General features: G+C 44.2%; 1 protein-coding gene across 1 annotated transcript in view; it reads left to right on the top strand.

Annotated features, from left to right (window-relative positions):
• The first annotated feature begins 6,352 nt into the window (after window positions 1-6,352).
• TIPIN (TIMELESS interacting protein) overlaps window positions 6,353-7,488 on the top strand; it is a 17,916-nt gene continuing 16,780 nt past the window's right edge. Inside the window, exon 1 of the mRNA XM_019533847.1 lies at window positions 6,353-6,417. The gene's annotated coding sequence lies outside the window, so the exon portion shown is untranslated. The remainder of the gene's footprint in view (window positions 6,418-7,488) is intronic.

Here is a 7,488-nt window from a genome sequence, read left to right as displayed (position 1 = left end):
GCACAGAGGGGGAGGATCACCTCCTTGGACCTGCCTGAGATGCATCTATGGATTTCAATTTATTTAAAAGATACTACTAAAATAGCTGCTGTCATAATTCAGTGGTAGAATCCATGTCTGCCACACAGAAGACCTGGGTTTGATTCCTGATGAGTACATAACTACTGCCATCAAGGCACCGAATGTCTAGACTCAGCCTGGCCTTTGGATTCTGTCTCAATGGCCTAAAGTGGGGTGGAAGGTCTGGGCAGCCCCTGCTGCTCTGTAATCCTGTCTAGGCATGCGTGTCAAAGGTCTGGGTGACCTCTCATGCATATACCATGATCCAGAAGGACAGATGATGGTTGCCTACTACCACTGAAATAGTTTTACCCAATATTTTTTGGAAGAGGTTACATTTTTTAAATATGTAGCCATTATTTAATATAAAGAACGATCATATATTATTTGACATAGCACCAAAAATTACTTTAAAATTAGCCAGATTTCTTGAACTGTAAAACTCTACTGGCATAGAAAAATGTGCTCAGAATTTACTGCATTATTAATAAGTATTGTACAATTGTGATAGTATTAATGAAAAATGAATCATTAAATATCTGATTGGTTGCCTGAATACACAAATAGTGCAATTGCACAAGGATCTTTAGTAACTGCCTGCACTAATTACATACCCACATTCCAAAAGTCTGTCCTTTTCTTTTTCATGCTCTTAAAGTGATTTTTAATATAATTTTAAGTTTTAAAACAGAAAATATTTTGTCTTGTTAGTTCCAGTTTCTCACAGTGTTTGCATTAATTCTATCCTTTTAACGCATTTTTTCTATAACAGTGTTAGAGCAAGGTTATATATCTAGCTATTTAGCCATTTCTAGAGTCCAAAAGATATAAGACATATTAGTATTTTCTCCAATGTAACAGATTACTTCCTTTTAAGAGACAGCTCCCTCCTGTGGTATACATATACTACAAAGCTAAAACACTGCCAAACAATAGAAAACATATTCTATTCACCCCATATCTTTTAAGAGCACTTTAGTTAGAACACAGAAATAATTATATTCTGAATATAATTAATATGCAGGTGCATGGGTACCATATAAAAATAATACTTTATTTTTTCCAGTATCTGCCTAACTTTGCAGATCTTCTGGTATGCCATATCCCTGGAAAAAGTGCACCTTCCAGTTTTCCCCTCTCACCGTCACAAAAAAGTGTACTGGGAGAAAAATATTAATAAAGACTTTAGGCAGTTGTCTTTCATGGTGTCGAGAAGCCCAAAAGCATTTCTTATAGCAGAAGTAGAGACTAATACAATTAAATAACAGGAAAAAACAAATCCTGCAAATTATTCAAATGCCTCAGACCATTGAGAGTTCACTCCTAGTATTCAGCCTTAGGACATGGGCACATGAACCAGTTATCATGTGTAAGTTAGGGTACGGGTTTAGAGCACCGGTGCTCAAACTTCTGGCCCCGTGGACAGATGAGTGACATGGAACCAGTCTCCTATGTATAGATCTGGTTCGTGGGCTGGATCCTGCCAACAGGACTAGTTTAAGGGTTAGAGCCAGTGCAAGGTCATATGATCCAACATGCTGGCCCAACCCTGTGTACCAGAATCAGCTGTGTGCATTGACTCAGTCCAGTGCATGGCCCAACTCTGAACACTATCTGGCCAGGTGCCAGCACTAACTAGCACACAGGGTCACGGAGCTCCTCACGGGTCTGAAAATTTGGCAGCAACATAGTGGCAATTAACACTGTGTACTCTTCCGTGTCTCTCCCCTGGGTGACACGTATATGGGTTCGTCTTGAACCTCGCCATGGTTCTTACAGATGAAGAGTTTGGTTATTGGGGTAAATTTGGGTTGGTTCCCCGGGGGGCCTCATCTGCCACGTCTTTGATGTTATGTTCCGACTGGACAGACGATGTTTGGTCCTGCCTCACCTAGCACCTTCCCTTGGTAGTTCTCACTGTTCCTCCTTGGTGGCGCTCTGACACCCCTACACCCTGCCTAACACCAACCGTGATGTTGTCACCTGTGTCATCGAGGTTGATGTCCTGAACCTTCCCAGCGCTCTGGCTCTTGGGATCTCTAGTGGTGATGTTACTATCCCAAGCTTCTCCTACGGCCCCCTTCCCTCCGTTTATATGGCATCCGGCTTCGGCACCATTCCGTACCCTGGTGCGTCACCTCTTCCCCGGGTTTGGTACTCGCCGTCCATCAGCTACATCTGGATCCTGGTACTGCTGGGTCCTGCTGGGCTCCAGTCTTCACTACAGACCTCCTCTACCCACGCTGACGCTGTAAGTATATCCTCGGGCCCTCTTTGGTCCTGCATTCTTGTAGGGACCCCTTCCTGGGATACCCACCAGGTCCCCTCACTGGGACTGCTTGTGAGCTCTGGCCCCTCCAGGCCGGTTGGGGACTCCACTTCCAGTCCCCCTTGCTTGTCTTCCGCCAGGCCTTTTATCCCGGCCCCAAGCATCTGGCCGACCAATCGGTCCCGGCACACTCTTACAAAGTGTACCCATGCTGACGTGGGAGCCGTTCCCGGCTCCTTTAGGCTCAGCCATTTTTTTTCCTTTTTATCTTTACCTGCGGTGACTCCACTCACCATGGTTTCACTTTCACTGCATTTGTCTTCTGGCGTGGCATCCCACCGCCTCCATGGCTTGTCTGGTCAGTCTTTTCCACACACTGCCATCACTCCCCACTCCCACTGACCTGTGGGGAGCTCCACAGGTTGGATGACGTGGCTTTGTGGGGTGTGTCTGGCCTGCAGGCCAGATGTTGAGCACCACTGGGTTAGAGTATATCAGCTATTCTGTAGTTATTGCTTGAATACATGTTTTTACCTCAAGGTAAATGTGAGACTGATTACTCCTCAATTAAAATGGGATGGGTAATTCAATTTAGCATGGGATAAAAGCATGCACATGGGTAATTACTGCACAGTAACTAGTACTCAGAACATTAGATTACCTTGTACGAACTTAGTTGTGGGTTCATATCCTAAATTCATGCTGAAGTTTATTTCACAGTGACTTGTTTATCTGCCTATATCCTTAGGTAAGGCTTGGAAACAGTTGGTATGCATGGTACACAGGGTACCAACAGATGGTATACATCCATATGCTGCTACCAGCACTTATCTAACATAACATTCTTGGTCTTCAGAATTTCAGCTTTAAGTTTAAAAAAAAAGGAAAAATAAAGAAGTAGTTATGAGCTGCTTGGCTTAAACAAAATCTAAATATTCTGAACTATGGTGTTTATATTAATCTATAAGAAGCATGCAATAATTACTTTGATGGTCATTAACCAACATACCTATCTCAATGAGAAATTATTTCAGAAAATCATTTCTAATACTTAAAATTTCAACACGGTGGATTTCAATTTTTCATATAGAAATGGGGGGAGGTGTCAGAGAACTGTACAATTAACAGTTCATGACTTGTAATTTAGGTGTCATCTGCTAGATTTGAGAAATGCCACCATTTATTTTTTAACCAATGAAGAAGTCAAGGCTAGAGTTAGTTGATGCAATTAAGTCTCACCAAACTTGACAGAAACCCATGTACTGAATCCAGTTACATACAAATACACGTTTTAATGCACCATTTGGTAGTGTTAGACCCATGGCAGACATGCAAGTGAAGGCACACTAGGATCTGATGCAGGACCCCCACAACTGTGCTTCCTGTCATGCCACATGTGCATGGCAGGATTCATGATTGTGGGAACCAGTGTCAGATCCCATCATGTCCTCTTGCTGGTGTAGAGGGAGCCCAGGATCATGATCCTAGCTCCCCCTGCACAGGCAGGTAGCAAACTGCAGCTGTGGAGGCACATGGTGCGGTCCTACTACTGGAAGCCCTATCTGCTGATGGGGTTCCCAGCCACTGGGGCACCCCCTTAAGTTGGGAGCCCCAGCCTGGCCACATGTTCAGTTAATAGTATGATAGGAACCAACTACTGTACAAAGTTACTACACATTTTTTGTGTAATAACTTTGTTGTTTATTCCTTGTTTTATCATGCCATTAACTGCATTAATGTGTGGCCAGTTAACAATGTAAGACATAGCTAACTGGTGAATAATGTCTTAAGTGTAATGTGTGCCAAGGATCTTAGATACGTAACATTCAGAGCAAACCAGAAAGAAAGATTCAGGTAATCTATGTGCTTACATTTTGATTGCAGGGTAGCTTCATAAACTGCTTTATTTCAGTTGTTGACAATCATCAGTTGTTAACTGAAATGGGCCTTGTGCTTATTTTGACACGTCCAGGAACACAGCTAAAGTTGCAAACTGTTTCTTCAGTCAAATGAGATGGTTCATTAGAATCTGAGTGGGAAGCTGAATGCTGGCATTTTTAGTCAAAATTTGCAAAGTTAAGGTAGTGTTTCATAGTTCAGTCTCTAACAGATTATTCTTCCAGAGGGCAGTTATTTTCATGAAACCAATTATGGAAACCAGTAAAGCAAAATGTGTGTTCCTGCTTTCTTGAGGTAACCAATTCATTCAGATTTAAAACAAATATGTCACCTTGTTAACACATCTTACTGCATCCCACAGAAAAAAAACAACTTCAGGTTGTTAGCAGTCTATAGCCTGGCTCTCAGTTCAAATAAAAATCCCAGAATGTTTCCTCTGGATAGCTATCAGCCTTTTATTGCAACAATGGTACATCATGCTCTGATCCCATAGTCTCCCACAAATTGGTAATATTTCTTTTATCTTGAAAGTAGATGTACAAGTGGGAAGGTTGATAACCAAATCATCTGCTTGCTATTTTGCACAGATTCTTTCTTATAAAAATATTCCTGCACTAGATGGTAAAAGTTTTACAATATCAGATGATAAGTGTTTTGTTTTCTGACAAAGTAGATAGCCTTATATTTTAACTGAAAAGTTGTCAGCACTGTGTTTGCCTTGTTAACAGAAGGAAGCTAAAATATCAGCGATTGTCTCAAATTAGCTCATGGCTTTACGGAAATATGTAAAAACAGATCTGCACAGAAAAGGTATTTGAATAAATTCCATTAACTTGAACCATTTTGCTCAGATAAAAACATGAACGGTGGAAAGAGCAAAAAATGCAGTCTATTAGACAGCAGAAAATATTTCAACATAAGCCTTTTCTGATGTACCCGACATTTCATCTGGCTGGGGTCATCTCACTCCAGCGCCCTTTGCTGCCTAGGCAGGGGGTCAGACTTGATGATCTGTTGAGGTCCCTTCCAACTCTAATGTCTATAAATCTATGAATTTCACCACCTGGAAACTGATGTAGTGATTTTTGCAAAATGCGAGTCTCAGTAGAGGCCATAAGAGAAACATCTGACATCTCCATCTTATTTTTGTTGCATAGCATGGCTACATTACACTTTACGGCACTTGATATGCAGAAATTGCTGTGTTTCTTAAAACATCTGCAACCCTGTGAAAAGGTGTAATATACAATATTATACAAAATTTAATATACAAAACCCAAAAAAACCCCACCCAGCTTCTAGCTCACAGAACAGTGGTTTACAACCTTGTTAAGACTCAAGGCAACCCACAGAAAATGCCAGCCTGTTTTCACTAATTCATTGACTGTAGAAAAACAACAGAGCTGTTCTTCTGTTGCAAAGAACTGAGAGATAACAGCAGCTGTTTTAATGCTAGGGATTTCCATTTGAAATCTCTGGGTTTATCTTGTGAGTCACGTTCGTGCAGCTATCAAGTGACACCGGGAGAAGATCTCAAGGCACCCCAGGGTGCTGTGGCACCCTGAGAACCACCACCCACCGTAGACCAATAGGACATGATGGCTGGAAGGGATCTCAAGAGGGCACATAGGCCCCTGCTGTATTATGTATATCAGGCAATTAACTAATTAATCTCAACATAAATTTACGCTGACCACACCCACGAGGCAATTGTCAAGCCATAACAATCTCCGTCCAGCTATACAAAGAGCCAACCAGCTTCAAAGTTAGTGCTTGCAAACTTTATAGCTGGTTTCTATCCAGTTTTCACTGGATGTGGAGTCCACGATCCCTGCCCAAAGCAACCGACCCAAGCACAAATGCGCAGGAACCACCCGCTTCTGCAGCTGCTAAACCCTGGCCACAACCAGAACCTAAACAGGAAGTGCACGAGGCAGCGAGGGGGCACTGTCTGTATGCTCCCCACGCCAGGAGCCATCATTAGCTCCTCTCAGCCCCAAGCCCAGAAAGCGACGGGACCATCCACCATTATCTTCGAACTGACAGGCCTCAGCACCAGCGCGCATGCGCCAGCGTGAGGCCACGAGGCCGCTCCTGCCGCGAGATCTCGCGAGAGCGGGTGTTCTCGCGAGCGTTCATCGGCACGGCCTCCTGACTGGACTTGGCGGGAGCGGTTGCGGCGGTTGGAGGTATCGGTGGTTCCTGCTGCGCCGGGCCGGTGGAGGTGGGGGCCGGGCTCAGCCTCAGCACCCTCTGGGTCGCCCTAGGCGACTCTGCGGCTGCCTTTGCTGGGCGGTGCTCGCTCCTGCGTGACTGGAGGCCGTTTGGGCCTCGTCCATCCCCGCGCCTCGCTCGTTTTGGGGCTGTGGGGGGTGCCGGGCTTCACCGCAGCGGTGCTTAGCCGGGCCGGGAGCCTTTGAAGGATGCGAAGTGTGCTAGCTCCTGCCCAGGAGAAACCCAGAGGCTGCCCAGCGTGTCTGTGGTAGCCGTGGTGGTCCGAGACAGAAAGAAATGCAACAACCTTGAACTCTGGGTTCCAAAATGATACCTCTCATTATACCAACTGGGACGTGGCAAAAAATATGTTTTTCGGCAGTTTTGGAAGCTGCATTTTTGGCAAGCTTGAAAGCTCATTAGACCAACAGAGAAATTGCAGAAAAAAATCTTTTTTGTCAAGCTTGAAAACTCATTAGACCACCTGAGAAAAGTAAAAAAAATATATATTTTTGAGGGTTTCCCCCAGAGGTGGTACAGTCACCCATCCTGCCGATCTTCAAAAAACATCTTGATGCCCGCTTTGCTGTGATCATCTGACCTCAGCGGTCTTTCCTGCCCAAGTGCAGGGGGGCTGGGTTGTTGGGTTTTTTTATTTGTTTGTTTAAACAGCAGTTGCAGGTTAATTGGCTCCATCATTGTTGAAGCACAAGGAGTCATGTTAGAGATATTAGTGGGGGAAATATATATTTTCTCCAAAGGAAATGGTGATTTTTTTTTTCTTTTGTCAAAACTTAAGTGTTTTCAGTTTTTGGTATTGTAACAGAGGGGGAGGCATGCCTGGTTAGCGTGGAACTAGTTAGGGGGCTTCTGGAGGGGCTGGACGTGTTCAAGTCAGCCGGCCCGGACGATCTCCATCCTAGAGTCCTAAAGGAATTGTCCGAGGTCATTGCAGGACCCTGGCACGGCTTTATGAGCACTCGTGGTGCTCTGATGTGGTCCCAGAGGACTGGAAGAGGGCCAACGTGGTTCCCATCTTCAAAAAG

Source organism: Crocodylus porosus, unplaced genomic scaffold (assembly GCF_001723895.1).
Source record: "Crocodylus porosus isolate Cpor-Errol unplaced genomic scaffold, CroPor_comp1, whole genome shotgun sequence".
Taxonomy (NCBI): domain Eukaryota; kingdom Metazoa; phylum Chordata; order Crocodylia; family Crocodylidae; genus Crocodylus; species Crocodylus porosus.
Note: the sequence above shows the minus strand (reverse complement) of the source record. Positions and strands in the feature narration are given on the sequence as shown.